Raw genomic sequence first — 25,362 nt, 5'->3', positions numbered from 1 at the left:
CAATTTGCAACAGGTGTGGGTACTGGCATCCAACCAATGGCCACAGCCATGGTTCTACACTGAACGGGTCCCGCAACGGATTCCCGCTGTCGTGGGCCCACCGCTGACACACCGTCAGCACTGTCTGATTTAGACAGACTTGGAAGGATGCCGCCATCAGGAAGGTGGTGGAGTGCTAATCATCGGCATTGAAGTCCGCCTTGTCAGCTGCGGGATGCAGCTGGTGTGTTGGAGTGCACTCTATTGTGGCGGTATTTGGCTTAGCCACAATACATCTAAATATTGCAGCGGGGGACCACCGAAGAACCGATCTTTTCAGGCCCGCAACCGACACAGTTTGGTGATAAGACTGCCAACATCTAAATCAGGCCCTTAATGTGATTGTTGACTTATACATACTTATACATACATCACTCTATCTTGATAAAAAAGAATGTACACAATTAAACTGTTCGTTAATTTGAATATTTTAGCAGTTTTGGTTTCTCTAGATTAGGAGCCTATATTCATACTGTTTGTTTGTGTTTGCAGAGAGGTACTGTTTATAAAAAGATAAATAATCCGTTGGCAGAGGATTTAGATTGGAAATGCACTGATGTTATTAAAAAACAGTCGCGGCTCGCGAGAGGCATAAGGGGCGGAGTGGCACGAGGTGGGGGAGAAGAATTAAATTAAATAAAAATAATTTTTAAAAAAACAAAACACTTACCTTTCCGCTGCACGGCGCTCCGCTCTTCTGTCTCCTCGCTGCAGGCAGGCACAGGCTCCCAGCCTGCCGTGCGCCAATCCTGACGCTTCTTAGAGCAGTGTTAGGATTGGCTGGGAGCGCCCAGCCAGGGCACTCCCAGGCAGACTGGGAGCCTATACAGACTAGGTTGCTGGGCTGGAGAGAGCCCTGTGCACACGGCTCTCTCCAGACCGAGACTGCCGGCCAAACACACATGCTCTCTCAGGAGCAGTGCTGTGCACTCCCCCTCATTGCTCGTAAACCCCGTGGCCCCGCCCCTTTCCCCAAAAAAACAATCATAAACACAGTTTATGATTGTTTTTTAGGAAAAGGTTTCCAGCTGCCACTGCTGGTGGGGTCCGACACTCCTCTGCCCTTATGGAGGAGCCGCCCCTGTTAAAAGCACTGAAATAGTTATTACAATTGGAAATGATTATGCTTTGGAAAATACACCAACTGCTATCAATCCTTAGAAACTGGATAAATTGTAATGAAGAAAATGAAAAAACTAATCATACACAAAAAAAATATTCTATCTTGAGATTACATCTGGATAAATAGTATTTCTTCGCAGTAGCCTCAAGCCAGCACACAGATGCACAGCAAGGGTGTCCATTTGTACACTGTTAGACCTGCCAGCCATAGGGTAGCTATTCCCCAAACTTCTTGCCTTACTCCATATTCTTCTGATGTCATTTTTGTTGGCCTTTCGACTGTGCACTTTACCACGGCTAACCATGTGAGCGTGTGTGCGCTCACTGCTTAAAACATGGTAGCATTGGCTTTTCCCCATTTGGCATATTTAATTTACTTTTAATTCCCTAGTAAAGAAGTATCATGTACCCAGGGCCTGTAAATGAAATGCTTCTAGTGGGCTTGCAGTACAGATTGTGCCACCCACTTAAGTTTTGCCTTGCCAAGTCCACCTTGCAAACTTCAACCTCTTGCCAAGTCTAAACCTTCCTTTTTAATATATACACAGTATGGTTATGGTAGGCCCTAAACTTCCCGCAGGGCAGGTTTCCATACATTTAAAAAGTTGGGCATGTACTTTTAAGTATTACACGTGCTGTCAGTGAAAAACCTAAATTCATTTTTCACAACTGCAAGGTCTGCCTCCCCCATAAAATAACACTTGAGTGACCTTATTACATTTAATACGCTGTAACATCCAAATGGTAACATGTAAACAGTTTGTGTTTGTTGTCTTTTTGATTGTACTAAGAAACCCCTTTTTATTATCAAATCAGATTTCAAGTTAATGTTGTGAAAATGCCACTTTTAGAAAGTTGTCATTTTCCTGCCTTATCCACCTAGTACCTGCAGCCTGTCTCTGGGACACTTGACTAGGGGTAGTTAGCAATTGGTCTTTGTGTATTTCTTCAAGACAGCCACAAACAACTGAGAGCTTAGGTGCGCCTGATTGGGCCATCACTGGCAGGATTGGAGGGCAGAGGTAAGTAGGCACAGCCTCATTTACACCTGAAAAGGCTGTGTCCTTCCTTTACATAAGGTATTTCATACTCACTGTATTTAGGCCCTCATAATGATAGATCCGCACTGGTGGTCATTAGAAGACCACCAACGCGACTACCTCCTCCCCCCGCCGGCCGTATAATGTATTCCCCGGTGGGACGGCGGGGAGAAAAAGGCCGTAACACTGACAGTGGCTCCAAATGGAGCCGCCGAAAATGTTGGTGTGCGGCGGGTGCAGCAGACCACTGACCGTAAATCGGCAATAGGGCACTCCGCGGGGGCCCCTACACTGCCCATGCCAAGTGCATGGGCAGTGCAGGGGCCCCCAGGGGTGCCCCGGAGCACCCCTTCCGCCAGCCTTTCTCTGGCGGGGGAACACGCCAGCGAAAGGCTGGTGGAAAAATGGATCATTATCCGAGGGTCGGAAAATGATTCCCTCCACCGTCAGGCTGCCTGTCAGCGGCAGCCTGGTGGTGGAGTGGTGGCCCTCACTGTCTCCATTATATGGCGGTTCAGACCGCTGTGCTGGTGGCGGTCTTTGCCCCCGCCGCCGGCATGGCGGTCTGACCTGAAGGGACCGTAATGATCTACTTAGGCTAGTGCAGGAGCAGGGGAGACAGGAAACCAGTGAAACTCAAAGGGAAACCTCTAAAAGCTTCTCCCGCTTCAAAGGAGGCACCAAGTATAAATATTGGACCTTAGACACCACCTCTTCAGTACGCTTCTGGACCTGTGCAAGACTCTGCCAGGAAGAAGGACTGCTGTGCTGCTTAGACAACTGCCACTCCGCTGAACTGCTGTCCTGAAGGATTGCTGTCCTGCTGTGCTGAGCTCTTTTGCCTGGGTGGGAAAGACTGGACCTGCAACTTGTAACCAGGACCATCAAAGTGACTCCAGTCTCTTTTAACCAGCACCTGCAATCTGCAAATGTGAGTCGTACCCTGCCCAGTGGTGCCACCCCAGTACCGCACCCTTGGACGTGGGCTTGAAGTTGCTTTACCAGCCCACTGTGGACCCAGCAGAACTGATGCATCTCCCTTGCTGTGTGGACTTTCCTGTCACAAATACTCCACATCACTGCCACAGCCCACAGCCTCATTGGAACCACTGTGTGATGCACCCTCAACGCAGGCTCATTTCGGAAACGGCTCATTGACGGTACCCTTGATGCAGGAGTTTGCATCACAAGCACCCTCATCCATCTTTGATGATAGTCCAGGACCTTGCATCATATCCTTGCAGCACCTTGAACCAGCACAGCGCAACACATCTCTGACTTGGACCTTGCATCACCTCAGCTGCACAACGCATGCTCTACACGGGACCTCGCAATGCTCAGCAGCCAGGACTTAAGATACTCTTTTTCAGAGGGCCTAATTGAGTCCATGTAGCAGGCCCATGCTCCATCATGATCAGCCTGTACTTGTGCATTGTGCCGGTCCAGTGAGACCAAATATCCTCAGTTGGCTCTTTGGTCCTTTTGCCTCTATTTTCACTGAAATCTTTGAACCTACATCTCCGGGTCTACTGATTGGATGTTTGTCATTTTGGTCTTGTGTTATTCATTCGAAATGACTCTATTTTCTTAATTTGGTGTAGCATCCTTCTTGTGTGGTGTTGTCAAGTTATTACTGTTTGAAGGGTTGCACAAATCATTTGCACACTGCTCTGAGTTAAGCCTGAATGCTCTGTGCCAAGCTACATAGGTTTGAATACAGGTTAATTTAGGATTTGCTTGTGACTTCACCCTAACAAGGATTGTGGTTGCTGCTTGAGTAGGGTTTCAACCCCCTCAACCAGTAATCTAATATCTTACATACCCCAACAAGTGGCCTTTTGTTATTGGTACATCTTTCCGATATCTTTGGAAAATTGCACAATATTATTCAAGGCACAGGTCTCTCTGTCAATCGTCTCCGTCTCAGGAAGTCCTTTAAAGGAGTCAGCAACCTCACAGAGAGTAGCCCCCGTAGCACAAATATCCTGCTACACAATTCTCTGTTTCATGTAAAACTAATTCTCCCAGTGGCTAGAATTAACCTATGCCAACTTCCGTGCACATGTGGCCATTTAACATGGTCAACAGGTTTTCCAGCATGGAGATGAGTGGCATATGGGTGATTCTAGTGGGAAGATACATGGATGGATTATACCTGCCCCTTACCAGGGTTGTGCTACACCTCAGATGTTTGAGAGCAGGGCAGAGATGCACCTTCATGAGAGGAGTGTTTAGGATATGGTACAGTGAGACCTGTGATTTGAGGGCTGTGTTTAGGGGTGACTAATGCTTAGTCACAAGTAGCATCCACAGTTGCTTATTTAGTGCCTTGGAACTTGCAATCCTTGAAAGGTATTTCGGAGGAACACTACTGCCCAGACAGGAAGCGTATTTCTTGAAAATGTTTGTGGGGCAGCAATACCCTTCTCTTTGTCCAGGTCCTCCTTATTCTTGACCTGCTCCCCTTCCTGCTCCTGCTCCTGCTGCTGCTCTTCTTGGTGAGCAGTGATGGTCTAGATATTGTAGCTTGGAGGAGGAAGGAATCCTATCCTTGGATTTCCCACAGTCCTCTGTTTGTAGCTAGCTCAGCATCATCGTACGGCTCACTGCCCACAGCTCCTGGAAGAAGAAGGAGGTTTCAACTGATGCGATACATAAAATCCAGCCATGTATTAAATTATCAACACAGGATTTTAGTAAACATTGTTCTGCTAATAAAGAAAAAAGTTAGTACCATGTGAGCCTACGTCAACATATGCAATTAGGTGCTGATCCATGGATGTTTTTTTTATTTCAAAATGTGAACTCACGAACTTCAGTCACAGAGATAACTTTTGGGGGATCACTGTGAGACTGGCTGCTGAACCTAGACTGTGGCTGGGGATCCATCAGCTACAGAAATAAGATGATGATTCAATTGATATTGTCAATCTATATAAGTCATCACAACCACAAATATAGATACATTAGCTCGACATGCAGGAGCTTATACAACTCAATGAAATAAACCTTTAAACATTTAATATACTTACAAAAAAACAAATGTTAGGGGAAGGACTAATGATGAGATATAGAAGTCAAGATCTGAGGTTCCCAGACTTACCTCACAGACAGAGGAGGTCCTAATTCCTGCAGGATATCCCCTGATGTCCTAGCTGAGGATGTTTTTAAGTTTAGCACCTGGTGCGGTTGCATGACAGGAGCTGACAGGAGAAAAAGAGAGACATACATGAGGGGTAAGTCATTGTAAATCAAAGAAGATGCTCAGTACATGGTTACACTCAATCTTAAAAGGCACAAACATTGATATTCTGTGATTTAAAACAGCATAACATATCTTAGTGTACTACTCTAACATTGTCAAATTTCAAAACCAATTTGTATGCCAGTAATAATGTGCAATAAGAACAGATAGACATATTGAGCTTGGAGCTAACAGGGATGTGTGAGAAAGTACATATAGGTACCCTTTCAATAATGAAGATATGGGAATCTTAGGCAAAAGAGCTGAGAGTGAACTTGCCAGTGAGTGTCATCCACCTGTTGTGTGGCGCCGGTCCGGGTGTTGTTGCATTGTGTGGTACAGAAATCAGTGCTGGCGCAGTTGGTAGATGGGACAACAACATAAAACTGTGGCATTGTTTCATTGATGACTGCTTGCAATCTGGCAAGGGGATGAGACATCAGTCCAAGCATTCCTGGAGTTGATTAATAGTCGAAACCCATTCCTACATTTCACGCGACTTAAACCAAGGAAGCTTTGCCATTCCTGGACTTGATAATTAAACCAAAGGAGGACAGACTGGCTACAGTGGTATATCATAAGACTGCGTACAGAAACAGTCTGCTTTCAGTCAGGAGCTTCCACCCCAAATAACCCAGAGAGAATTTATCATAAGAACATTTGTTACACTGAAGGCGTAATTGCTCTGAGATTCAGGACTTTGACAGAAAAGCAAAAACCTCTTAGCTGTAAGCTGACAGAGCGACATTACCCACAATGGGTGACAGAGAGATCCTGCAAGAGAGCCTGTAATAACAATAGGGAGTCACTTTTAGAAACAAATACCCGATAAAACACGAACAGAAGTATTTGTGTCATGACTCTAATTTTGTGAATAAAATAGTTAATAAAAATTGGAGGATTTTGAATTCCAGTGGCCTTGGACTAGGGAGCACAATGTTCTCTTTCAGGAAGAGTGTCAATTTAAAGAACTTACTGGTACACACGAGACCAAGGGCAATGGACTAAGGAAGTGGCCCTCTATCCTATGCCATAATGCCTGTGGTCCATGCGAGGCATGTCCCTTGACGAGCAAGACTAAACAAGTAGACGTGGGACTGAGGTACCCTTGGACACTGAAAAAACTACATGTAATTCAGAAAATGGGATATATTTGATCTGGTGTCCATGTAACCCATTATTCTGTGTGATGACCACGAAGAAGGTAGAAGTCATAATTATGGAGCACATGAGCATTGTGAGGTGCGGGAAGAGAATGACCAAACTCAAGCTACACTACTCAAAGATCAACCAGTCTGTGAATGACCTAAAATGGGTGGTCAATGACAAATCTCTAATTCCCAACAATGTGAAGGACATCAATAATTTTCTATTCAGACGGGGCCAAAGATGGGTGCATAGGTTACACAGCAACCTTATAGGCCTGAATGATAATGTCCCGTGGCAGTACCTGAATGGTCTGTTTTGAGGGAGAGGTATATCACAGCTTAATGATATATGGATGTGTGACAGGGCACCATTAAATGAGAGGGCCGAGGAAGTACAGCTAACAACAAACTATCCATCTGCACTGCATTCATCCTAGTACCACTTTGAGATAGGGTTATGTTCAGAGAGGCCACAAGGAGTGACCTTCCTGAGCTCCAGTGACAGATGAATCCTCAGTTAATCTAGCAGCAAAAAGAAAATAGCGAGGCAAAGGAGCGATCACTGGACTTAACCACACAGTGCACTGAAATAGTTTTAAAGACTCCTTAATCTCGCCAACAGTGTAATATCAGGCAGTAACTCCAAAAATAGAATATATTGCCCTGAGATGAGCACCCTCACACAAAATATTGCATTAATGTGCAGGAGTATATCCACACAACAGGCTCTGGAATATTTCAGGTTGGGGACTTAACCCAGCTTTATGTAACTCTTTTCTGATTTCCATAGTGGGTGTACATATGTCTGGGTGACAGTAGGATGCTGTTAACAACACTGAGGCATGGGACCAACACAAGCTGTTAACCTTATGCCACAACCGGAGCTCAATGAAAAGTTTACATTGAGAACATAGTGGAGTACTAGAATGTAGTGCGTCCTACCAACATGGCAGACAGAGAGCACTAGAGCAGAATAATTAACAATGTTAACAGTCCAACCGATATTGGTGCACAACATAACTGAAAGGGGTTTGCATAAATGTTGGTATGCTGCAGAAAGGAGTACGGTGATTTATATAACAATCCTAAGTGACCATGACATCGGGCCAGCTACAAGCCCTCGCTCTTACAACAAGACAGAGGAGTGAAGAGGAGGGTGCTTACAGTACGTGTCCTACCAATATGGTGGAAGAAAGAGGCCAGAGGAAATTATTGGCAGCACTAGCTACCAATCAGGTAGGGAAGCACCACGTGATATCACATAAGAGTGGTTACCCTGGGGAGCGACTGCAGAAGCCCGACAATAGAGGATAGCAAATGGCGGTGTGAGCGGCGTTGGACCTTTCACCACTTAACCCCTTCGCTGCCAGGCCTTTTCCCCCTCAGGTGCCAAGCCTTTTTTTGGCTATTTGGGGCAGATCTCGCTTAGGCCCTCATAACTTTATGTCCACATAAGCTACCCACGGCAAATTTGCGTCCTTTTTTTTCCAACATCCTAGGGATTCTAGAGGTAACTAGACTTTGTGGGTTCCCCTGAAGGAGACCAAGAAATTAGCCAAAATACAGAAAACATTTCGGGTTTTTCAAAAAAATGGGGAAAAGGGCTACAGAAGAAGGCTTGTGGTTTTTCCCTGAAAATGGCATTAACAAAGGGTTTGTGGTGCTAAAATCACCATCTTCCCAGCTTTCAGGAACAGGCAGACTTGAATCAGAAAACCCAATTTTTCAACACAATTTTGGCATTTTACTGGGGCATACCCCATTTTTATGATTTTTTGTGCTTTTAGCCTCCTTCCACTTAGTGACAGAAATGGGTGTGAAACCAATGCTGGATCCCAGAAAGCTAAACATTTCTGAAAAGTAGACAAACTTCTTAATTCAGCAAGAGGTAATTTGTGTATATCCTGCAAGTGTTTCCTACAGAAAGTAACAGCGGAAATAAATAAATATTGAAATTGGGTTGAAAAAAACAACCATTTTTCTCCACGTTTTACTCTGTAACTTTTTCCTGCGATGTCAGATTTTTGAAAGCAATATACCATTACGTCTGCTGGACTCCTCTGGTTGCGGGGATTTATAGGGCTTGTAGGTTCATCAAGAACCCTAGTTACCCAGACCCAATAAATGAGCTGCACCTTGCAATGGGTTTTCATTCTATACCGGGTATACAGCAATTCATTTACTGTAATATAAAAGGTGAAAAATAGGTATCAAGAATACCTTTGTATTTCCAAAATGGGCACAAGATAAGGTGATGAGAAGCAGTGGTTATTTGCACATCTCTGAATTCCGGTGTGCCCATACTAGCATGTGAATTACAGGGCATTTCTCAAATAGACATCTTTTTTACACACTGTCTTACATTTGGAAGGAAAAAATGTAGAGAAAGACAAGGGGCAATAACACTTGTTTTGCTATCCTGTGTTCCCCCAAGTCTCCTGATAAAAACGGTACCTCACTTGCGTGGGTAGGCCTAATGCTCCCGACAGGAAACGCAACATGGACACACCACATTTTTACATTGAAATCTGACATGTTTTTTGTAAAGTGCCTAGCTGTAGATTTTGACCTCTAGCTCAGCCGGCACCTAGATAAACCAAGCAAACCTGCGCATTTTTGAAAACTAGACACCTATGGGAATCCAAGATGGGGTGACTTGTGGGGCTCTGACTAGGTTCTGTTACCCAGAATCCTTTGCAAACCTTAACACTTGGCCAAAAATAGACTTTTTCCCCTCATTTTGGTGACAGAAAGTTCTGGAATCTGAGAGAAGTCATGAATTTCCTTCCACCCAGCATTCCCCCAAGTCTCCTGATAAAAATGGTACCTCACTTGTGTGGATAGGCCTAGCGCCCGCAACAGGAAATGCCCCAAAACACTATCTGAACACATCAAAATTATCAAATACAAAACTACCTGTTTTTGTAGGGAGGGGCACATGCATTTTTGGTCCTGTGCTCAGCAGCCATCTAGGGAAACCTAAAAAACCCAGACATTTCTGAAAACTAGACACCCGAGGGAGTACAGAGAGGTGTGACTTACATGGATCCCCCAATGATTTCTTACCCAGAATCCTCAGCAAATCTCAAAATTAGCTAAAAAATCACTTTTTCCCACATTTCTGTGTGGGATCAGCGCACCAGCACAAATTCCCTACCACCCAACGTTCCCCTCAGTCTCCCGTTAAAAACGATACCTCACTTGTGTAGGTCGGCCAAGTGCCTGTGACAGGGAAGAGCCAAAAACATGTCGAAACTGAGGGGGAGCCAAAGCGGGTCCAAAAGGGCAGTTTGAAAAAACAAAATTTAGGCTGACAAGTGCAGCAGAATTTTTATTTGTATAGATGAGACAATGTTGGGTAGTAGGAATTTTGTGGATTCCTGCACAATCCAGAAGGTTCCATCGCAAAAATGTCGGAAAAACTTGGGATTTCCAGCAAAGTTGGCGGTTTGCAGGGCATTGTGGGTAAGGAAATGGTGAGGGTGCATGTGAAGCTCATCACCCTGGAATCAACCAGATGTTTAGTTTTTAGATGTGTCTGGGTCTTGTGGATTTTTCTACATGGCAGCGTCCCAAAGTCAAAAAAGTGCAGCCCTCACCATTCCAAGTTGGACGATTTTGAGAGTTACCGAGCTCTTGTGGCCCAAATGTAAAACCAAAACCCAAAATAATCAAATGCCTTCTTGCTTGCCAGAGGGATACAATGTTTTAGTGTGCGGAGCAAGAGTTGAAAGACTGTTACCCCCTTCAGTTAGGGTGGGGGCATAACTAGACCCATACTGGTTGGTAGCCACCACCCCACTATTTTTTATTTTTTTTTTTTTATTCCATGCCATCTAGTAGACTTTCTGCCGCCCTGAGTTGTGGATCGGAGGTAATTGCCCCATCTGCCCACTGGTGGACAGAACAACTTTGGCCCCATTTATTTGGGGTGGGGGTATGGCCATACCCCCACCCTCTTATTTTGATTTAAAAAATCTTCCCTGGTCTCTGGTGGGCTTTCTGCCCCCTTTGGGGGCAGTTGGGTCTTCCAAAAATAAGCCGAACTGCACGGCCAACAGTAATGTGCCCCCATGGGGAGTGACCCTTGCACAAGGGGCAGCCCCCCCAAACAAAACACACACATACACACACACCAATCCCTGGTGTCTAGTGGTTTCTGCCATCGGCCTAACAAAAATAGGCTGATCTGCCCCAAAGGGGGGCAGAAGTGGCCTAAATACAATTTGCCCCACCAGGGGAGCGACCCTTGCCTAGGGGTTCGCTCCCCATACATAAAAACATAAAGTAAATAAATATATATATATATATATCCCTGGTGTCAAGAGGTTTCTGCCCCCCCGGAGGCAGATCGGTCTAATTATATTAGGCTGAATTATATTAGCCAGGGCAGAAAAGGCCTCAAAATATTTTTCCCACCCAGGGAGCGGCCTTTGCCCAAGGGGACGCTCCCCTTATGTGTAAGGGTAATAAAAAAAAAACTCCCTGGTGTCTAGTGGTTTCTGCCCCCGGCCTAATTGCCCCCGGGGGGACAGAAATGGCCTAAAAATAAGTTGGGTCGCCAGGGAGCGACCCTTGCCGAAGGGGTCGCTCCTTACACATAAAAGAAAAAAAAAATCCCTGGTGTCTAGGGGTTTTCTACCCCCCCTGTGGGGACAGATCGGCCTAATTATATAATTATATTACGCCGATCTGTCCCTAGAGTGGGGCATAAATGGCCTAAAAATTATTTGCCCCCCTGGGGCCGCTCCCCTCATGTCCATTTCAAAGAAAACAAAAAGTCCCTGGTGTCTAGTGGTTTTTACCCCCTCTGGGGGCAGTTCAGCCTAATTATATTAGGCCGATCTGCCCCCCAGGGGGGGCAGAAATGGCCTAAAAAAAAATTGGCCCTACAGGGAGCGACCCTTGATGAAGGGGTTGCTCCCTACACATAAAAATAATAAATGATCCCTGGTGTCTAGGGGTTTATCAGCCTAATTATATTAGGCCGATCTGCCCCCGGGGGGGGGCAGAAATGGCCTAAAATGTATTTGCCCCACTGGGGAGCAGCCCTTGCCCAAGGGGCTGCTCCCCTTATGTCCATTTAAAAAAAAAAAAAAAAATACATGGTGTCTAGTGGGCATTTCTGCTGCACGATCGCATCGTGATCGGGCAGCAGAAATGCTTGCAGAGACATGAAAGGAAAGGAAAGGCCTTTCCTTTCCTTTCATGCCTCTGCTGGCCCCCTCCTCCCGAGCGGAAGAGAAATGCTCAGCATTTCTCTTCCGCAATCGCGCTGGAAGCATGCTTCCAGCACGATGGGAGGTGACCTCGGATGAGGTCAGCACGCTCTCGTCTGCTGACATCATCAGACATCACTGGGGGGGTCAGGGGTCAGGGGTGGAAGGGGAAGCGATTCCCTTCCAGCCCTGACCTGGGGTGGGTGGGGGGCGGCCCTCGGGGAGCGCTAGCGCTAGCGCCTCCCCAGAGGGCCAGTAAATGGACGCAATGGTTACGTCCATGGCTCCTGAGAGGCGCAGCCATGGATGTAACCATTACGTCAATGGCCGTCAAGGGGTTAAGTAAGGCATGGGTCAAGAGTACTGAAGTGGGTGTGAATGTGGGTAAGCCCAATCATGGGCAATGGGGGCGTATGTATATATGCGGACGGTTGTACACGGTCTACAAATTGGTGACCAGCCTGAAGGCCACCTTTGGACATATATGGGTAAGACAGCAGGGGAGAGATGACCTACATAAACCCCATTAAGATTTCATACAGGCTACTGAGGGGTGAGTGTCAACAGATCCGTTGTGACTGTGGGGTGATCACAGCGGATGAGATGCACAATGCGAATTCCAGCATGAGGGTGCCCAGAAGAAAGGTGGGATGCAACACCAGCCGCAATTAGAATGAGGACTTCAATGAAGAAGAACATAACATCTTGAGGGCTTAACAGTTGTAAGGTACTACCTAGTGAGGTATGGGGTGTACTTGCATCGATATTGGATATATATTGTTTGAAGCAGACACCCATGTAAAACATATCTTTATTGACAATTTGGTCAGTGTGTGCCGACAGGGTGACGCTCCTATTACTACCCAAGTTTTGGGGAACTATCCATGAAATTCAGGTAAGTGTCCAAGAGATACCACCTACGGTGAGATGTGGGGCCCGGAACTCACGTATTGTGAGCACTTGATATATACTGTTGTTATGCATATAACCTAGAACTTTCACATTTTCCTTAAGGAAGTCAATTCTAAAATATTATGTTTGATCCCAACTGTGAAACGTATTCCACCGGTTCCACCAATGTGTTATAGGGCTGAATAGAGCCACAAGAATCGGACCAACCTCAATGAAGTAGGTAAAAAATTAAGAGGGGGTTTTAACTAAGGGATCAGACATCCTAATGATGGCCCATTGACCCTACAAAGGGCAGCAAGGAGGGTGAAAGATGTTGATGAGCAGAGTGGGTCGCAGGGCAATAATGGCCTTGAATCCACCCCATGTTTAGGTGTTTTAATCCTGCCAAGGGTGGCCTATAATAAACTGGAGGTGGACACCCCCTCAGACAGTTTTAGATAGGCTGCACATAGGATCCCTTTAGGAATTAGGGAGCTTTTCCTACCCCTTTACTCCACTCTGAAGTATTGGTCTGCACTGGAGTGTTGTAGCAGCCCTATGATGAAGCATGCCACTACTAAGTGGGTGATGGCACTTTTAACAACCTACAACTGACCCTGAACCAACTGGCAAGGAAGAACTGCTTCCGTGTCACCTCTCCTTTTTCTTGTGTGAGTTTGTGAGTGTGATAATAGTGGGAGGACAAGGGTGGAGGTATACTTCTCGCCCCTAACTTTCTGTGAGGATACCACTTTACTATTGTTCCTAAGTAGGAGCCCATATGGCACATTTTAGTGCATTACGAAGAGGACATCCTTTCAAGGGTGGTGAGATGAAGGCAGGCTCCAGTTGGCCACACAGGAAGAACTTGAGGCAGCTGAATCCTGGAGAACGTTTCCTTAAGTGGCATCCTATCATCTTGCCATTTATTCTTAACGTCCCCCACGTTGTGGCCCACCTTCCCAAATGTATTCACAGAGCCTGTGACCTCCTACTAGAAGGCTGCCTTCTGGATTCCATTGAGGGAGAATGGTACCCCTTTTAACTGCTTGTAGTACTTAACCCCAAATGGTACTACAAGGCAATGGCGAAGGAGCGTCACCAGGCTGGCTCAAAGCCAGCACCTGAAAAAGAAAACTATATTTGACTATCAATTCATTTTTCAGCTGCTAGCTCTGAGCCAGTATGTGCAGGAAGGGCAGGGCTGGGCCTTGGGAGAGGAGAGGAGGAGTGGAATGAGTGCACTTAAGTGCGCATGTCAGTTTGGCCGCCGATCTTAGGCCGGCCAAACTGACATGCACATTTAGGCTTCTCCTATCCAGCTGTGTTGCACAGCGGATTGGAGAAACTGCACAGACTGTAGTTCACTGTCTGAGCAGCAGACCAAGCTGCTCAGACCAATCCTGATGCTGCTCTCATACTACATATAGCATGAGGGCAGTGCCAGGATTACATGGGGAGCCTGTGCTGGTGTACCAAGGACTGCTGGGACACCAACACCATTGGGAGAGGAGCGAGGCGGGCAGCAGACAGGTACTTTTTTTCAAGTTTAATTTTTATTCTATTGTTCCCCCCGGATCCCCGCAACCCCTCTCTTGAGATTTGTGGCGGCTGCCACTGCTAGAAGGCCTATCTATTCCTCCGTGAAATTTCTCTTCCACTTCAACTCAAGTGGAAAAACACACTGATTGCTACACTTCCCAAAAACTGAGGAAGAATGAAACAGACCCTATGGTGTGGGAACTACTCACGTCTTTGTAAGGGAATCTACGTGAGGGGTGGCTGATTTTTTTAGGTGTATATGATTTTCCCGTTTACTTGGAGATTTCATATTCATTGTATTGCCAAAATCTTTGTCACGTGTTCGGAGATGCCGCCCTGTAGGCAGAGGTCTTCCATTCAGTGCTAGGTGGAGTATCTGCCCCAAGGGGTGGATTCACCGCTCCACCTGTGGAGGTCCCACAAGACATACAATACAGTTGTGAATTATACGCAGTAACTATAAGGTAGTAAATTATGATTATTCTAACTCCAGATTTTGTGAATAGCTGAAGTAGTAAAGGCACTAAAAAGTGTATAGTAAATTGCACATGTAAGTTACTCACAAGCGTAAGTTATTTTTGTTAATAGTCCCCATAAATAAATTAACAGGTATTTGACTGGATATTCAAATATAATTCGAAATTCAGAAGATGCAATCACAGGGAATAAAATGTTGCTTCTGTGCTCCTTTTAAGACAGTATGCAGTGGACTCCAGTCGCTTAAATAAAAGCATTAGTGCCTTGAAGCCGTGGCATTACGCTTTTCTCAATGGTTGTTGACCGTATGTTTCGCCATCTGTCAAGAAAGGGAGACTATCGGTGAAGAACAAAACATTTCTCTCCTTTTCCAGCTACCAGGTGGCCTGCAGAACCTGATAGAGTTACACTTAAGACTATTTTTCTCAACTGACAGAACTTGTCTCCCAGCCAGAAGCGAATAGGGTTCTGACTATAAAAACCCAATTTTGGAAAGCCGCGATGTGGACAGGATCCAGACCTGTGTCTTGGCTGCACTGCAATGGAAACTACAATTCAGAGTTCAGGCAGCATTAAAAAGTTGGTAAATTTAAGGGGCCCAGGAACATCAGTAATCCAATTATTCAGAATCTATTTTGGTCCTTCGTGCCTCAGGATTCAGTATTCTCAAATCTGCTTTGAGATGAAGCACATCTTGGAATTGGCGAACTAGGAAGGCACAGGAGAGGGTGCCATTGATTTACAAACAAGACTCATTAGCATATAAATTGATAGTGCAGGTTAGCCAGCCAGGTAGCGTCAGCTCGGAGGGGAGGATGAATCGGAGAGCTTATTTCATGAAAGGAGGCGCGTGAATGTCTCTGCTCCTTTGGCTCGCGCCGGACAACTGTGACTGACAGGGTAAGTGTTCTGTGCGCACTGCTAATTTGTTTAAACATTTTATTACAGAGGCGCTCGATGAAAAGCCATTACACCGGCATTTTCCTTTCATGGCTGCCGGCCCCCCACTCAGTCCTAGGCGACCAACCTTCCCATCTCAATTCAGCCCTCTGGGCAGTGGGTCAGTCCCCGCTTTCCTCTGATCTGCCTCTGTTTCTGTCGTGTTTCTCTCTCTCCATCTTCAATTATTGCTGCAGCCTCATCAATGTATATTGCACAATGTGTTTCTCTAGATATCTTTTAACCTTTATCCCCCGTGGCCTTTGGTACATCTGCCCCCCTCCCCCAGCTTGTAGTTTCTTCCCTTCACATGATTATTTCTCAATGTCTTCCTCTGCCTGTCACCTGGCTCTCTCGCTCTCAAACTTGCATTATTTTTCCTCTATGGCTGTATCACTTTCTTTTATTCCGACTCTATTTTTCTTTGGCATGCTCTCTCATCTCCTGTTCACCCTCTTGCACCCACTCTTGTTCTCTCTTCCTCATTCATGTTCTGTCTCATTCTCTTGCCTCCCTCTGTCTCACTCTCTCTTCTTCCCTCATTCTCTTTCTTGCCCCCTCACTTCCACTCTCTTTCGCTTTCACTCTCTCATTCCCTTCTCTCCTTCATCAACAATGTAAGCTCATTTCAGTGCTTGATATCCCATCCACCGTATTACGATTCCTAAATATCCTACGGAAATCGTAATATGGTGGACGGGATAGCCGTCACGTTTGGTTAGCATTGGCTGGCAAGGTCTGGGCTCTCGAGGATGTCTGCTACATTGTTTTGGAGGTGCATTTCTCTCTAATCTATTGTTGTGTAGCCATTTTAGTTATAGCTTCATGCACATTATTTTAGCACACTAGGCCTGCTGCTGTGCACTTTACCCTAGATATTTTTTATTCAGCTCCGTATATTATTTTAACAATAACCACTTTTGTTGTCTTGTTTTATTTCTTTCTATCTAGTTGTTTTTGCTTAGGCCAGCACTATGTTCTCAAACAAGACATTCTTGTTCAGTCTGTGCATCTTTCAAGGCTGCAGTAAGATAGGTTGCAGGTGAACGTGGTAAAAGTTTTGTCTTTGGTATTCATAGAAAAACACACATCCTTGCTTAGGGACATTTTCTGAGAACATCAGCTGTTTTATTATAAAAACATTTCCTTGTCCCTTACACATCAGAGGGAGATTCCAGCCAGAGGACCACAACTGTGTGCTGATTGCCAAACGCTTCGCTATAGCTGCTTATGCAGACTTCAGGCTTTGCTTCGGTATGGGGGATGATGTCTTCCCAGGGGAACCGGAAGGGCAGAATTAGAGCTTAACATGCTGTTCTCTATTATAGCCTAGGTAGGAATTAATCTATTGACTCTAGTGACAATATGGTAGTGTTATTTCTATGCTTCACTCTCCTTGTCACAATTCTAAACTTGTCATGCTGTATCGTCCTGGCTATTGCAGTACATGCTTTGCTATCTAATCTAAGATGCAGCCGCTACATTAAAACCTTATTGAAACATATACTGCCTCTGCTTGTCATTGTATATGTGAGACCAATGTAACTGAGAGAAACGGATGAGACCTGAGTGACCACAATTTCCCTGAGAAATCAACTATGTCATGCGCTCGGCTGCCCAATCATCCCTGCCCTTGGGTAGAGATGAGGCACTGCTAGTTAGCCAGAGCAGAACCTGGAATAGGGCAACAGTTGTCACCTGTAGTGGGTAAGACTCAGTCTCCCTCACCGCAGGCGATTCTGCCTCTCAAAATCCAGTAGTCTCATTAGAATAATGAGAGCCTACCTGACACTATATGCATGAAGGACTGGTAGATCATACACAAGAGAGAAATGTTGTATCAAATGCAGACACAAACTAGAGACCCTCTGTGATTTTCCTGTGTGCAACTTCCTTCTTGTTGATAAATTCTCCAGTTAAATGGCTCAGGGCAGCTAGGTCGAGCTCCTGCTAATACATGTCTGCCACAGTGCATATGGTATATCTGATCATGAAATGGAAGCAAAGAGGATACTGCAAGTAAGCGAAGGCACAGACAGGAATGAAGCTCCATGTAGGCGTGCCACAGCTACTCATTTAGCCCATGTCAGGAGCATGACTTTCAGCAATCCTCATAGTGAAGGCTGCAGCACTAAGGAAGCAGGGTCCTTCAGGTGGATACTTCTAATTGGAAACATGAACCCACTGTGAACATGCTTAGTGCTGCTGGCTAAATTCCAGGATGGGCTGAAAAGTCTCTTATCACCCTGTGACAGCTATGGAAAAAATGTGTTTGTGCGGGATGGCTTTGTATTCATTGTAGAGCATTCACTGAAATTGACAGTGAAGCGCTGAGAGATGGTTGTCTTGGCAAAGTATTGAGGGGTGCCAGTTCAAGGCATTTAAAAAAGGAATTGTACCCTTCACCTGCAGGGCCTCCTGCTAGTTCCATTCATTTTACAGGGTAACAGGAGCTTCTGATGGAGGTAACAGTGGCAACTAGCCAGGAAGTGTGGGATATAGGAGATGGAACCTGCGGTAGCACTTTTATTGTCGAGAAAATGAATGCAATAACCTGCAGGCAGAATGTTCTAATAGCCTTAAAGCCCTTCGTAGCTGGGCTTTACTGGCCATTAAAGTCCAGTTTCATTGTTAAAGGCCCACAACTTCGACTAGGGCCATTGATACTGGAGCAGGCCTTTAATGGCCGATATAGCCTGCTACGGCAAGCTATAAGGCTATATGTCCTCATGGCAAATGAATGGTCAGGCTGGGCAGACGATTATACAATATAGTTGATAAAACTAATTAATTCAACAATGCTGTCTGAGGACTATTGTATTCCTGATTAGAAGACTAAAGAGGGATCCTGTTCCCATGAAGACATCGAAAGTTGATTGACTGAAAAATGAAGAAGTAACATGTTGCAAATGCTTGGATTATACTGCCTATAAGAATGCATGTTCCTATAGCAGGTTACCTCATTTGCTTCTCATTCCTCATTAGTTCCCAGACCCTTTCCATTTAGCTATCTGTGCTGCTCATGCTGAGACTCTGAGTGTTTTGTGCCTCTCTTTGTGGGAAGTTCTGCTTTGATTGATTAATTAATTTGAGCTGATATGACTGCCAATGCTTTATGCTTATTGATCTATCTAGTTTGAACTATTTAAGGGTTCTGACTGACATCTTTTTCTCTTTTCCCCTAACCATTATCATTCTTAGGAGAAGGTTTCTTTTCTTTATGGAACACACTTTGTAATTTGATTAAGAAATTATTGATTACTTATTTTTGATCTTTGAATAAAACTAATGATTGATATTGATAACATTTAAATGCTGATTCAATAAAGATGAGCTACTAAAAGTTTTGATTAATAATGCTTTTAAACTCATATCAACTCTCTTTATTGACTAAGAAGTTGAAATTGTGATGATAAATTAATTGACGTGCAGCTCCTGGTTAATCTCAGCTAACATCAAAGACCCATCAGCTAACAACTGTTAACAGCAGGGATTTCTCCCTGATGAGTTGGTAAGTCTTATCTTATAAACTGACAATTAAATTGAGATCTGCGCTCCAACAAATCCATGTGACATGCCATGTCAAATTATTTTGGAGTTGGTGAATGTTAGTACCATAGAAATCAAGAAAGAAAATTGTGACATCTACCATTATAAAACAAGGACCATGGAATATGGAGTGGAAATGGGCAGTCTTGAATAAGAGGTAGAAAGAAGGTTAGCATCGTTGATGGTGGATCTTGTTACCTGCTCCTCCTTATATGTGTATATCATGTCAGTAAATAAAGTACCTGTATTCCAGTGTTTCCTCACGGTCTTCTCCATTGGCAACTACCACAGGATTCAGATGTGACAAGTTCCAGGTCAGTGAAAGCAAGCCCAGCGGGGAAAGTGGTGACCAAAAGAAGGGAAGCTTGCCTAGCACTCCATCGAGCATTTACCGTATTGCACAAGTGGCTGAGTGCATTGTGAGTGAGGTAACACCCTCTCTTGTTTTGGTTTGCTGGATACAGCCATTGTTACACACAATTTTCCCATGTTCTACTAGGTCATGAGTGAGCACTCTTGCTCCCATTGCTCTAGGGCATCAGCGCCCCCTGACATCAGGACAGGAAGGTGCACCTACATGTCCATTCATCACCATAGAAGGACGTGCACATGTCAACAAACACACTTGGTGATAGCTATAAAACATTTACACAAATGGGTTGCCACACTCTACATACAGTCAGGTAAATAAATGAGTACCATTGCCCGTGACAATCACTAATGTTGAAACTTCTACAGTAAACACATTTTCCAAAAACTCAATAGCATTTTCAATGCTTGGTGCATCAACAAAAGCATAGTAAATCCACTTAAAATGATAGTATGTTAACAATATTAAGTACCTGATGTCACTTGGTAACACTACATAGGGACTAGAAAACTCTAAACCAACTTTGTCCCATGGAGCCTCAGGAAATGGCACAGAGTGCAGCAGTGTATCAGTGGTCTTCCAGTGTTTATATGAAAGAAGACATTCAGACCAACTGTCAGCAACAAACTTTACTTGAGCATTCAGTGAAGACCGTCAATAATTCTGTTTCTACCACTGACATGTTTTCGTAATGCCCAGATGGCCTTGATGAGCTACTAGAATAAGATCCTTTCTCCAGGTTGTAGGACATATTAATAAATCATGCCTCATAATCATATCATTCACAACTGATACTTAATTTGGTTTGAACCCTGAGGAAAACCATTAAAGCCTCTTGTCAGCTTCCTACTCCCAGGCCACCCATTGACTATAAATTGCTTAACCTTCATGAGTGTTTTGTCACTAGTGCAAGCACCTTCCCAACTCTTCATTATTTTGAACACACATTCTTTGACAGCATCCAAAACTGTCACTACACATGCAGTGTCATCTACTTCATTCTCACACAACTCTTCCTCAAATTGTGATAAACAAACTGCTCAAAAGTTTTCCCTCCTGGCAGATGCTTCAGCACAAAATTATATTTGTGTAACTTGGAAAGCAACTGCAGTAGTCTGGCTGATACCTTATCAGAACTATCACCAATAAGAAAGTGCACTAGAGGTTTATGATCAGTTTTGATTTCAAGCTTACATCCCAATATATAGGTTCTAAACTTCTGCACAGCTTACGCACAGGCAAGTGCCTCATGCACAATCATACTGTGATGTACTTCTGCTCGTTTCAACAACTGTTGTTTCTTTACCAGAGACCCACCTAAAGCTGGAGCCTTCTCTATTAATCTTTTGATTTGTTAAAAACCTCATCCAATTCATTTGACCAAACAAATGTTGCCCCTTTCCTAAGCAAAGCTTGCAATGGCTCTAAAGTTCGTGCAAAGCCATATACAAATCAAGCACAATATTCTGCTAATCTCAAAAAGAAGTGAAAAGTATTCCTGTCTTTTGGAGCAGCATCACGGATCGCCTTGACGACAACAAATGTTGGCTTTAAACCAGACGAAGAAATAGTATGACTCAAGTATTCTAACTCCTGAGTCCCAAACGTGCATTAGGCATGTCTCACAGTCATACCTGCTTATAAAAGAAGAATTAAAAACTCTTTTAAAACCTTATAATATTATTTCCAGGTATTAGCAAAAATCAAACTGTGGTTTTGATAAGCTTTAACTCCACGTACTTCACGCAAAATAGTATCCATGAGTCTCTAATAAATGCTACCCATGAATGTCATTAATTCTGGTGAGTCTGGTGCAAGAGGTATCCAAGTGTAAGTCAATTAAACAAAATATTTCCCCTTCCTGCCCCCTTCGACCAACAAATCATAGATTTTGGGGCAAGGGTGGCAGTTTATCTAATGATCTCAAGTTGGCACACAGTCTAACCAAATTTCTTCCATGCAACTACAATAGGTGAAACTCATAACAATGACTCTCAGGGTTTGATTAACCCTTCAGAGCATAAGTTCTTTAGTATTTGCCTGAGTTCATCCCTAGCACTAAGTGGTAGAGGATGAACATTATGCACAAAACCTTTGACTGTTCCCACATGTTCACAAAATACATCACTGAATTTTCTCAAAATGTCCACAATATCAATAACGCGAGCACTTTCTATATAAGCAATAGGCATCTCACCTTCTACCACTGGATTCTCAGCTCCTGGTTAGAGATACAGACCCATCTTTGCTAAGTCCTGCCACCCAATTATATTCCTGCTATTAATGGCTATGTATTTTTCAGTAGTAGTATTTCTACCCAAACATTCTAATTTGTATACAAAATACAAAAATAGTTTTAAATCCTTTTCCTCAAAGGGTATGGAGTTTACATCTGTCAGTATAACCTAATCATTTTAATTTTCATAAAATGCTCTATCAGATAAAATTATAATTGGAGAGCCTGAGTCCGCCATATTCAAACGGCAAATTCATGTCTTTAATTACTACAGAACACTAAGGGGCATATTTATACTCTGTTTGCGCCGGATTTGCATTGTTTTTTTTTACGCAAATCCGACGCAAAGCTAACTCCATATTTATACTTTGGCGTTAGACGCGTCTAGCGCCAAAGTTCTTGGAGTTTGCGTCATTTTTTAGCGTGGACACCTACCTTGCGTTAATTATATGCAAGGTAGGCGTTCCCGTCTAAAAAATGACTCCCAGGCCTGTGCGCCTTATTTAAACTCCCGTGCAAAAATGACGCACCGGAGTGGGCGGGTAAAAAAAAATGACGTCCAGCCGCGTTTGCGTCATTTTTTAACGCCTGCTCAGGGCAGGCGTTAAGGGACCTGTGGGCTCGGAAGGAGCCCAGAGGTGCCCTCCCATGCCCCCAGGGACACCCCCTGCCACCCTTGCCCACCCCAGGAGGACGCCCAAGGATGGAGGGACCCATCCCAGGGAACTTAAGGTAAGTTCAGGTAAGTATTTTTAGTTTTTTTGTTTTGTGGCATAGGGTGGCCTGATTTGTGCCCCCCTACATGCCACTATGCCCAATGACCATGCCCAGGGGACATAAGTCCCCTGGGCATGGTCATTGGGCAAGGGGGCATGACTCCTGTCTGTGCTAAGACAGGAGTCATTTCAATGGGGGTTGGGAGTCAAAACAAATGGCGCAAATCGGGTTGAGGCGAAAATTTTGCCTCAGCCTGACTTGCCCCATTTTTTGACGCCCAAGCTCCATTTTCCCCTACGCCGGCGCTGCCTGGTGTAAGTCATTTTTTTTGACGCACACCAGTCAGCTCCGCCGGCTAACGTCATTCCATAAATAAGGTGCCCGCATGGTGCTTTGGAATGGCGTTAGCCGGCGTTAAAATGTTTGACGCACAACTGCGTTGGCGCAGTTGTGCGTCAAAAAGTATAAATATGGCCCTAAGGATTTTAACCAAGTTAGTGTCAAAATTAGCATTACTTTTAATCTGTTGAATTTCTCACTACACACATCCTTATTTTCAGAAAGCTCTATACTGTTGACTTTCACAAAGTTTTTGAAATTTCTACAAACAACCTGAAAGTAATCAATTTCTTTACATAGCAAACATCGCATATGGCAGGATGTTAGAAATGGGGTCTTTGGTAGACAGTCAGGTTACCCCCTGTTCAAGCAAGGACCCTCACTCTAGTCAGGGTAAAAGAGAATCACCCTCAGCTAACCCCTGCTTACCCCCTTGGTAGCTTGGCAGAGCAGTAGGCTTAACTTCAGAGTGCTAGGTGCAAAGTATTTGTACCAACATACACAGTAACCCAATGAAAACACTACAAAATGACACAACACCAGTTTAGAAAAATAGGAAATATTTATCTAAACATAACAAGACCAAAACAACAAAAATCCAACATACGCAAGTCAAGTTATGAATTTTTAAAGATTAAACTAAAAAATAGCGCTTAGAAACACAAAATGCTTCGATGAGGTGTTAACACGGCGTCGTGACGCCAGCGGCGCCAGACATGGAGTCGTGTAGATCCCCAAGTACATTACCTTTGGTGAAGAGTGAAAACAAGTCGTTGCGCGAAGTCTGGGATCGCGGCATCAGTGTGAAACGTTGAATCTGCGCACTTCGAGCGGCGTCGGTCACGACGTGGTGCAGTGACCTACACGGAGTCACGGACTTCAGCAGGGCTGCAGCGGCGTCGGGCCTGCGAAGATCGTTACGTTCCAGCGAAGGTCACGGCGTTGGGTGCAGGCGGCGTCACGGGATCCAGCAGCGGCGTCGGTCCGAAGTCGTCTGAAGTCGATTTCCTTAGATTTCCACCAGCTTTCCTTTCAAGGGCCAAGGGACTGGATAGGGCACCACTTGTCAAAGCAGGAGTCTCTCCAGAGACTCCAGGTGCTGGCAGAGACAAGTCTTTGCTGTCCCTGAGACTTCAAACAACAGGAGGCAAGCTCTAAATCAAGCCCTTGGAGATTTCTTCACAAGATGGAAGGCACAAAAAGTCCAGTCTTTGCCCTCTTACTCTGGCAGAAGCAGCAACTGCAGGATAGCTCCACAAAGCACACTCACAGGCAGGGCAGCACTTCTCCTCATCTCTTCAGCTCTTCTCCAGGCAGAGGTTCCTCTTGTTTCCAGAAGTGTTCCTAAAGTCTGTGGTTTTGGGTGCCCTTCTTATACCCAATTTCTCCTTTGAAGTAGCCCTACTTCAAAGTAAAGTCTCTTTGGAATGTGAAATCCTGCTTTGCCCAGGCCAGGCCCCAGACACTCACCAGGGGGTTGGAGACTGCATTGTGTGAGGGCAGGCACAGCTCTTTCAGGTGTGAGTGACCACTCCTCCCCTCCCTCCTAACACAGATGGCTCATCAGGATATGCAGGCTACACCCCAGCTCCCTTTGTGTCACTGTCTTGTGTGAGTTGCAACCAGCCCAACTGTCAAACTGACCCAGAGAGGGAATCCACAACCAGGCAGAGTCACAGAAATGGTATAAGCAAGAAAATGCTCACTTTCTAAAAGTGGCATTTTCAAACACACAATCTTAAAATCAACTGTACTAAAAGATGTATTTTTAAACTGTGAGCTCAGAGACCCCAAAGGGAATCTACACTTTAATCAGATTTAAAGGTAGCCCCCATGTTAACCTATGAGAGGGACAGGCCTTGCAACAGTGAAAAACGAATTTAGCAATATTTCACTGTCAGGACATATAAACACATTGATATATGTCCTACCTTAACCATACACTGCACCCTGCCCTTGGGGCTACCTAGGGCCTACCTTAGGGGTATCTGACATGTAAGAAAAGGGAAGGTTTAGGCATGGCAAGTGGGTACACTTGCCAAGTCGAATTTACAGTTAAAACTGCACACACAGACACTGCAGTGGCAGGTCTGAGACATGATTACAGAGCTACTTATGTGGGTGGCACAACCAGTGCTGCAGGCCCACTAGTAGCATTTGATTTACAGGCCCTGGGCACCTCTAGTGCACTGTACTAGGGACTTACTAATAAATCAAATATGCCAATAATGGATAAGCCAATTACTAATACAATTTACACAGAGAGCATATGCGCTCTACCACTGGTTAGCAGTGGTAAAGTGCTCAGAGTTAAAAAACCAGCAGCAATAGGTCAGAAGAAATAGGAGACAGGAGGCAAAAAGATTGGGGATGACCCTGCATAAGCAAAAAAGTCCAGCACAGGACAATTAGGATTATTCCCAATGTCGGTTTTCAAACCACATCTGAAGCATGCATAATTGGCCTTTTCACTAGGTTTCCCTCCTTTAG

The sequence above is a fragment of the Pleurodeles waltl genome, chromosome 2_2, assembly GCF_031143425.1.
Source record: "Pleurodeles waltl isolate 20211129_DDA chromosome 2_2, aPleWal1.hap1.20221129, whole genome shotgun sequence".
In the NCBI taxonomy this organism is placed as follows: Eukaryota; Metazoa; Chordata; class Amphibia; order Caudata; family Salamandridae; genus Pleurodeles; species Pleurodeles waltl.
The sequence above is the reverse complement of the archived record's forward strand: the minus strand, read 5'-3'. Positions refer to the sequence as shown.